The following is a 7,574-nucleotide window of genomic DNA, read 5'->3' on the forward strand; positions in this document are numbered from 1 at the left end:
TTTCTGTGGAGAACCCTGAAGACTATACTAGCCATACCCTATTTCCCATTGAACTAGCTTTTGGCCCTACTAAGTATCCAAACCTATGCTTTTGGTTTAATTCACTTGTATCTTTGCCTGCTTAGCTCTTTCTTGGCCTTCATCACTGGATTTAATCTCCGCCCTCATTGGAACTCCCCAGTGTTTCCATATGGACATGTTTATTTATTCAGCAAGTGATGTAAGCCCTGCATCAACTTTGAAGCGTCCCTTGGTTGCCAGTCAATCCCTGCCCTTGCCTCGGTAATGCTATTACCTGACAAGATCAGTTCTACTGTAAATGAATCATGGTTCTACCTGTGATAAGACTGACTAGACACACAAGGATTGCTCATTCAGAAAAATATCTCCCTAACAGACCTGCCAAGGTGCCTAAAATTCAAATATGACAGCTGTACATTTTCTTATCCCCAAAACAACACAAACATAACATGGGGGCATATTTAAAACATATGCAAATGCACACTAGTTGATCAGGTTAGTGCATTAAGTGGCCATGGGAGTAATACATGGATCTAGACAGCTCTGATGGATGGGAGAAGAGAAGGAATGGTACATATGGCATTTGGATGCAGGAAGTCCAGTAAGGCACTCTGATACATGTATATCTGACTGAAGAAAGGCAGAGCTGTTTGATGAAAATGGAAAAGGGGGGACTCAAAACATAATTCTTGATGTAACACTTTTTCTGAGAATACAGGAATGAAATAGTACACTTTATGATCATTTGATCCACTATAATTTCTAACTTCACATCCACCCTTAATGCTATAATTTTAATATGTTGATGATTATTGCTACTCATTTGATTTTTCATCCTCTCATTCTCTCACTCTGAACCACTCTTACTTCTTTTTCTAGTCTCTGAGATCCTTCAAACATGCTGTTTTCCCTCAGGCCTTGCTTTTCGCTCCTTCAACTCCCCTTGAATGTGAGATGTGTTGGCAAAGAAAAAAATTTAGAGAAAAAAAGGCTTTGACGTGGAATTCATTATTTGCCTGTTCCACAGTTAGTGTGTGTGTGTGTGTGTGTGTGTGTGTGTGTGTGTGAGAGAGAGAGAGAGAGAGAGAGAAAGAGCGAGAGTGAGAGCAAGAGAGAGAGAGAGAGGAGGGAGAATGAGAAAGATTTTGGGGAGAGCAGAGGGGAGAGGGAAAAGGATTATTTTTCTTATGTAATTATATAATATGAGGTTTGGATTTATTTCTTTTCTTTCACTTTTTTCTTTCTCTTCCTTTCCTCCTTCCCTTTTCCTTAAGTTGCTCTGAATTGTAATAAAGGCTAAACAATCTGGCGTTGTATACGATTTGCTCACAAGCTGCCAAGCTGGCTGCAAGGTTTAGTCCTGATGTGATCAAGAATGGCTAGGTTACAAAGCTACTGAAAAAACCGGTTTTCAACAGGAAATAGAAATTTATTAAAATCAGGCCCCCTCGAATACCCTGGGGTTAGGCAGGCTGGCTGCCTGCCAGGGCACCCGGGCTGAAAGACAAGGAGAAGGACAGATATGATCTTGCAGGCCCAACTCAGGCCAGGCTGGGGACAGGCCTGGGGAGCAGCTGTGATACACAGTGAGACTCCCACATGGGGCACCAGAATTATACTTTTCTACTCTCTAGGTGTTCGAAGGAGTGCCATTTGTGGATTCTGGGAGTCAAGAACCCACAAGCCAATATATATTTCCATTTCTCTCTGATTTACTTGTATCTTTTTCCTTAAGAATAAAATGTTAAGAACTTGATGGATTCTTGAGTTCTATTCCAGTAGAGTTTTCTGAGCTTTAGTTACTCCCATCTTTACAATAGGAATAATATCTACTTTAAGAATTATGAACTTAAATGAAATAGCACCCAATAGTTGGCAAATATTGCTATTGTTATCCCCTCTCATTCTAGCCTGGGATACTCAGGACAACCGGCTCTCACAAATACGCCACTGGTTTGGGTCTTACTTCGGTTCAGGAAGAGCTCTCTAGGTTTTTTCCCTGGCACTGTGATAATGGATAACACTTGCTGAGGGTTTACTTGGACCATTTAATCCTTGCAAAAACCCTTGGCTCTTATCTTCACCTCCCAGATTAGGAAACCAGGGAAGAGAGAGGTTAAGTCATTTGATCAAAGCCAATGTTTGTGTGAACCCAGGCAAGGCGGCTTCAGAGCCATCACTTAAGCACTGTGCTATAGATCCAGACCTTTTGTAGGAGGAAGGAAGTTTTAAACATTACTTTTCAGCACATTAGTATCGAACGTATGCTGAGAATATGAGAAAGAACAGATGAAAGACAGATACTGCAGGAGCACTAAGGGACAGAAAGAAGCAGCCCAGAATATTTTCAGGGGCAATAAGCAAGTGCAGCTTATAATCAGGCTTTCACTGGGATGGAGTAACTCTGTAAAGATTTGGGCAAAAGTTAGAGGCCTGAGTCCACAAAATTTCTTCAGACCCCCACTAATTCTTATTAAATAACAATGGAAAAGATTAAATAATAAACAGAGATACCAGTGCACACCAATGAGAGTAAGTATAATGATTTTGTTTCTACCACAAAAGCACTGTCACTGGCTTCTTTTGGCTTGTTGTCCATATAGTTGCATTGTCAAGGAACTTTAATTCATTTAGGTTTTTATGAACACAGGGGATATAACAGTAAAGAAACCACACAAAATTCCAGTATTTTTGGAGCATAAATTCTAGAGGTAGGAGAAACAGAAGTAATTTTCCAGATCTGATTATTTTGATGATTTTGAAAAAATAAATCTATTCTCATTGTAACATGCAAGTGCTGGCTTTTTCTAAATAAAGAAAGATGCTGTTCTTGGCATAAAAACTAGGGACAAGGTGATTCCACTTATAAAGTACAGGCATATTTTTTCATACTACCCATGGCATTATGTGATTATCTGTTATCACACTATCTCTGGTGCCTATTACAAGGCCTGGTTCATGGACAAACAAATGAAGACTTTTTTCTAGGTTTGTATGGATTAGTCTTCCCTTTCTGTGGTCTACTACAAAAATGGTCACAGTTCTTTATGCCATTTGTAATATGGCTTTGTAGCAACACCTATCTGGAGATGGAGTCATCTGCCTGCCCCTCGAATTGGGGCTGAATTTGTCATCTGCTTTGGTTAGTAGGATTTAGCAGAAGTAATGGTGTGCCAGTTCTGAATCCAGGCTTCAAGAGATCTTGAACAGTTTCATTCTGTCTCTGGAAAAGTGACCAGTCACCCTGTAAACAAGCCTGCACTCATCTGCTAAAGAATGACTGGCCAAGGAGAACACAGACTAGCTGTTCTATTTGAGGTCCCCAAGACCAGCAAAAGTTCAGCCAAACTGAAATCTTGACTGCAGACACATGGATAACCCCAGCTGCTATCAGAAGAACTGAGAAGCTGAGTTCAGTCCAGAGTGCCATGGAGTTTTGGGGTAGTTTTTTACACAGCAAAAGTTGCTAATACACTATTTGATCCCTTCCTTTTGTGATCAACAAATCAACCACCACACCCTTGTAAACATTGGGCTTGAGATGGTGGGGGTGCCATCTGTATCTAAAAGTAGATAACTCCAGTCCACAGAAATACTGTACTTGACTTTAGAACAAATTGAACAGATTTCAGAAGAATTATGAGTTGATTTTTAAAAATGAAGAAATTAATATTTTTCTTAAGTTCACAATAGTCCAATATATTTTTTTAATTGGATGACAAAATGAATTCAGAAGACTGTATTTACTTGGACCTAAGTTTCTCAAGCTTCTTGATGAAGTTCAGATTTTGTTATTTCCAAATCTTTCATTTTAAACATAATTATTTCCTATGTTTCTTTTCCAAATAGAGATAAGATATCATTTAGATGCTCTGACCAAAACAAAATAGCATGCTTCTTGGGTTTATTTTTCTGTAAGTTAAGGTTCACTTCCATTTAGCTATCTTGAGAGCATGAGAAAATTCTTCAGATTTTTCTTTGATGAGTTTTCTTTCAATTCTTTTGTCAAATTAATATATTCAAGCCCATGTCAAAGATGATAAAATAATTTTTGAACTTTTCTAATTTTCTCTTTGTACAAATCAGTTTTTTAAATACATGGGACATTGCCCCTGGACAACTATTTTATCATTAAGGCAATCAATTAGGGACCAAGGCTGGAAGGACTGAATAAGTTTCAGAATGCTTTTATTTATGTGGTGAAATCAGTTCTACAATATAGAGCTTTTTTGACATGGCAAAGTCTTGAATGGTGAACTTTACTCCATGCAAAACTGCCAATTCCAGTACCCTGCTGCTTACTGCTTGTAGAGAATTAGCCATACCGCTCTCGATCTTGGAGCCCCTTGTTCTCCCTTGGCCCTCTCTAGGTCTCTTGGCTTCTCAATCAGCAGTTTATGCTGAATGCTGATATAATGATTTTTTTCTGGTGCTACCCTGACTGCTGCTATGTTCTGGTATGATATGGTGTAAGCACATCCTATCCTTGCTTACATGGTAGGTTAGGAGGTATCAATGGGCCATCTACATCATTTAGGCCTACAAATCCTGAAATACAAAACTGGCCTGATTATCCCACAATCCTTTGATTCTAAGCTACTTGTTGACTGGAAAGAAATTACTTCACAGAGGACCTTGTATTAGGACTCTTTTTTATCTGCTGCTTTTATAGAAGTTAAATTGATCCAGGGCACCAAGGATATTTGGTCATCTAACCAAGATATAAATGCCTAGAATTCCTGCGGTCTCTATGACTTGTCACCCACCTCCTTTCAAAGTGAGAAGGATATTTTTGTAAGTGATACATATACATACACACACACACACATATCTTTACTTATTTATCTTCACCCATTCTCTTCCTTATCAACTATTAATGCAATTTTAAATGTTGCAAAGGATATTGTGGCATAAACTACCTATTTAATCAGCAATAAATGATAAAAATGTATACATGAGTTATATTATTAACAGCAATGACTTTAAATATCCTAGCAGTATAGTTTTCTAGCACTGGAGACACTGAGTCATCCTGAGGTAGCCCTTTGTTCTGGAAAAGAGGTAGCAGCTGACATCGCTATCCTTTTCTCATCCCCCTTTCTTGTCTTGAGCACAGAGGTGAAGTCTGGAGTTTCAGCAGCCATCTTGTAATTATAAAGCAAAAAAGGTACAAAGACAAAAGCAAACACCCTAAAAATGACAGAACGGAAAGACAGAAAAAGCCTGATCTTTGATGGCATCATTGTACAACTACCTGAACCAATGGCAGCGATTCCCTACTTCAGGCTCCTTGTTATATGAGAAAAAGGAATCTCTATTTCTTTCATTCTCTGTTAGTCAAGTCTGTCATTTGCAGCTGAATGTGGGGAAAACTTTACTTCTAGTAATCACACAATAGAGAACTTAGAGTTAAAATTTGAACCTTATTCATAGCACTCACTGGTAAAAAAAAAAAAGACTGTAGATTATTTTGGATATATTCTAAATTAAATTATTATATATACATTTAACCAGGACAGTATTTTCATTACATTGTTTGCCTTCAAAATGGGGAGCAATCTGTAATCTTATTATATATGAGTTTATCATCTACAGAAAGCATTTTCCCTATCAATAAAGCATTGTTAATGTGAGCTGGTTGTTGAGATATGTAAAATGCCTTAGGAGATGATCTTGGATGTAATTGTATTTTTTAATGCAGAATTTTTCTAGTAAATATAATTATCATTGGTCTTTATAGTGATCGCTTTTCATTTGGATTCTAGTCTGGTTTATAGAACTTGAAAACTAGATGAAGAGTCAGGGAGTGCATCTGAACATGCAGGCCATGAAGAAAAGTTAAAGGGGCTAGGGTTGGTTAGTAAAGATAGTAGAACGGTATGGAACACCTAAAATTAGCCTTCAGATCTATTAAGGGATATTATTCAGAAAATGAGAGCCAACTGTTCTCCATCTTTTATGATGAGACCCCAAATCAAATAAGTTTATACTTTTGCATCTGGGAATGAGATTAGCCAAAAAGAACTCCCTCCTTGATGCAATGTTCAAAAAATTGATCATGGCAATGAATACACAACTATGTGATGATAGCGTGAGCCATTGATTGTATATCATGTATGGAGTGTTTGTATGTTAAGAACGTTTTGTGAGCTGTTTTATTAATAAAAATATTAAAACAAAAACTCCCTCCTGGAAGGTAGTTAAATATTGAAATAGAATATTTAGATAAGGTTTGGGATCTCATTCTTTGGAAGCAATGGCTTAAGTTTAAATTCTGGGCTCTAAGAAAAAATTTAACCATAAAATTTTGGGTCTCCTTATGCCTGTTGTTAGTTGCTAAATGAACAGAGATGCACAGGATACGGTCTCCTATGATCTCCTGCCTCATGCAGTGTCACTGGGTGTTTACTTTTTAGGGACATGCATGGCCTGTGAGAAGCAAAGAGGCACAGGATGTTTAGGTGTGAGCCTTCTGTCTCTGACAGACCCTGAAGAACTTCCCTCCTGCAGGTAAGAGGTGAAACAGCTCTCAGTAGATGCACTGGTGTCTGGAAGTCATTAAAAAAAAAAAACAGCCTCCTTCTCATCGATGAGAAAGTGGTTTCTGTGTGGTCCTGCCTGAAGGCAGTGGTGAAGACTGATTTCTCCAGATTGGTTCCATGATTCTACCAATGTGCATAATTTGCAAGTTCTGAGTTATTTTTCTCTTAGTAAATCTTTGCTAATAAGTAAACATCCTCCTGGGGAAGTGAGAGCAGTATTTCCACACTCAGGAAATGCTCATGTGCCATACAATCTTTTAAAAGATTAAGAAAACCTGGCACCCCATTTCTATAGAAAATGCAAGAACATCTTGAGTTTAGGGTAGCTAGAACAGCAGCTACCCACTGCCATCTGGTGGCAACGAGTGGTTAAAAACTAAAGTGAATTAAAAAAACATTGCTATAATGACATAAATCCAAACATTACAGGAAATTTAAAGGAATGAAATTAGTTTCCTGCTTCCTTTCTCCATTTTTCTGCTGTGAATGCGTCACGCCTACCGCAAGGGGGTCAGAAAGCCTCACGTTCACCCAGAACCTCAACTTTAGGCTTAACATCATCTCCAAATGAAACTATGCATTCAGTCACCGACCTCCACTAGACAATGTGATACTTTACCATTACCAGATGACCTCACTATTTTAAATAAAGTTTGGATATGTGTCTCAAAGTGCCTTGCACTGATAATCTGATTTATCAGAACTACCTAGGGTATTTAATTAAAACTGCAGATTTCTGGGCTTTAGTTCAGCCCTTCTGAATCTGAATTTCAAATTGCATTGATGAAATGCTGCATTGTATCAATTTACTGGAAGGACGTGAAGTTTGTTTTTTGTTTCATATAGTGCTTACTATGGATCAGGCCCTGTTTGGAATACTTTATTGATAGTAATACATTAATTCATTTAGTCTTCACCACAACCATAGGAACCTAGGCACTCTTATTATCTAGCCTTCACTAATGAGGAAACCAAAGCACAGGACAGTTAAGAAACTTGCCCTAGGTCACA

The sequence above is a fragment of the Tamandua tetradactyla genome, chromosome 11 (assembly GCF_023851605.1).
Source record: "Tamandua tetradactyla isolate mTamTet1 chromosome 11, mTamTet1.pri, whole genome shotgun sequence".
NCBI classification, from domain to species: Eukaryota; Metazoa; Chordata; class Mammalia; order Pilosa; family Myrmecophagidae; genus Tamandua; species Tamandua tetradactyla.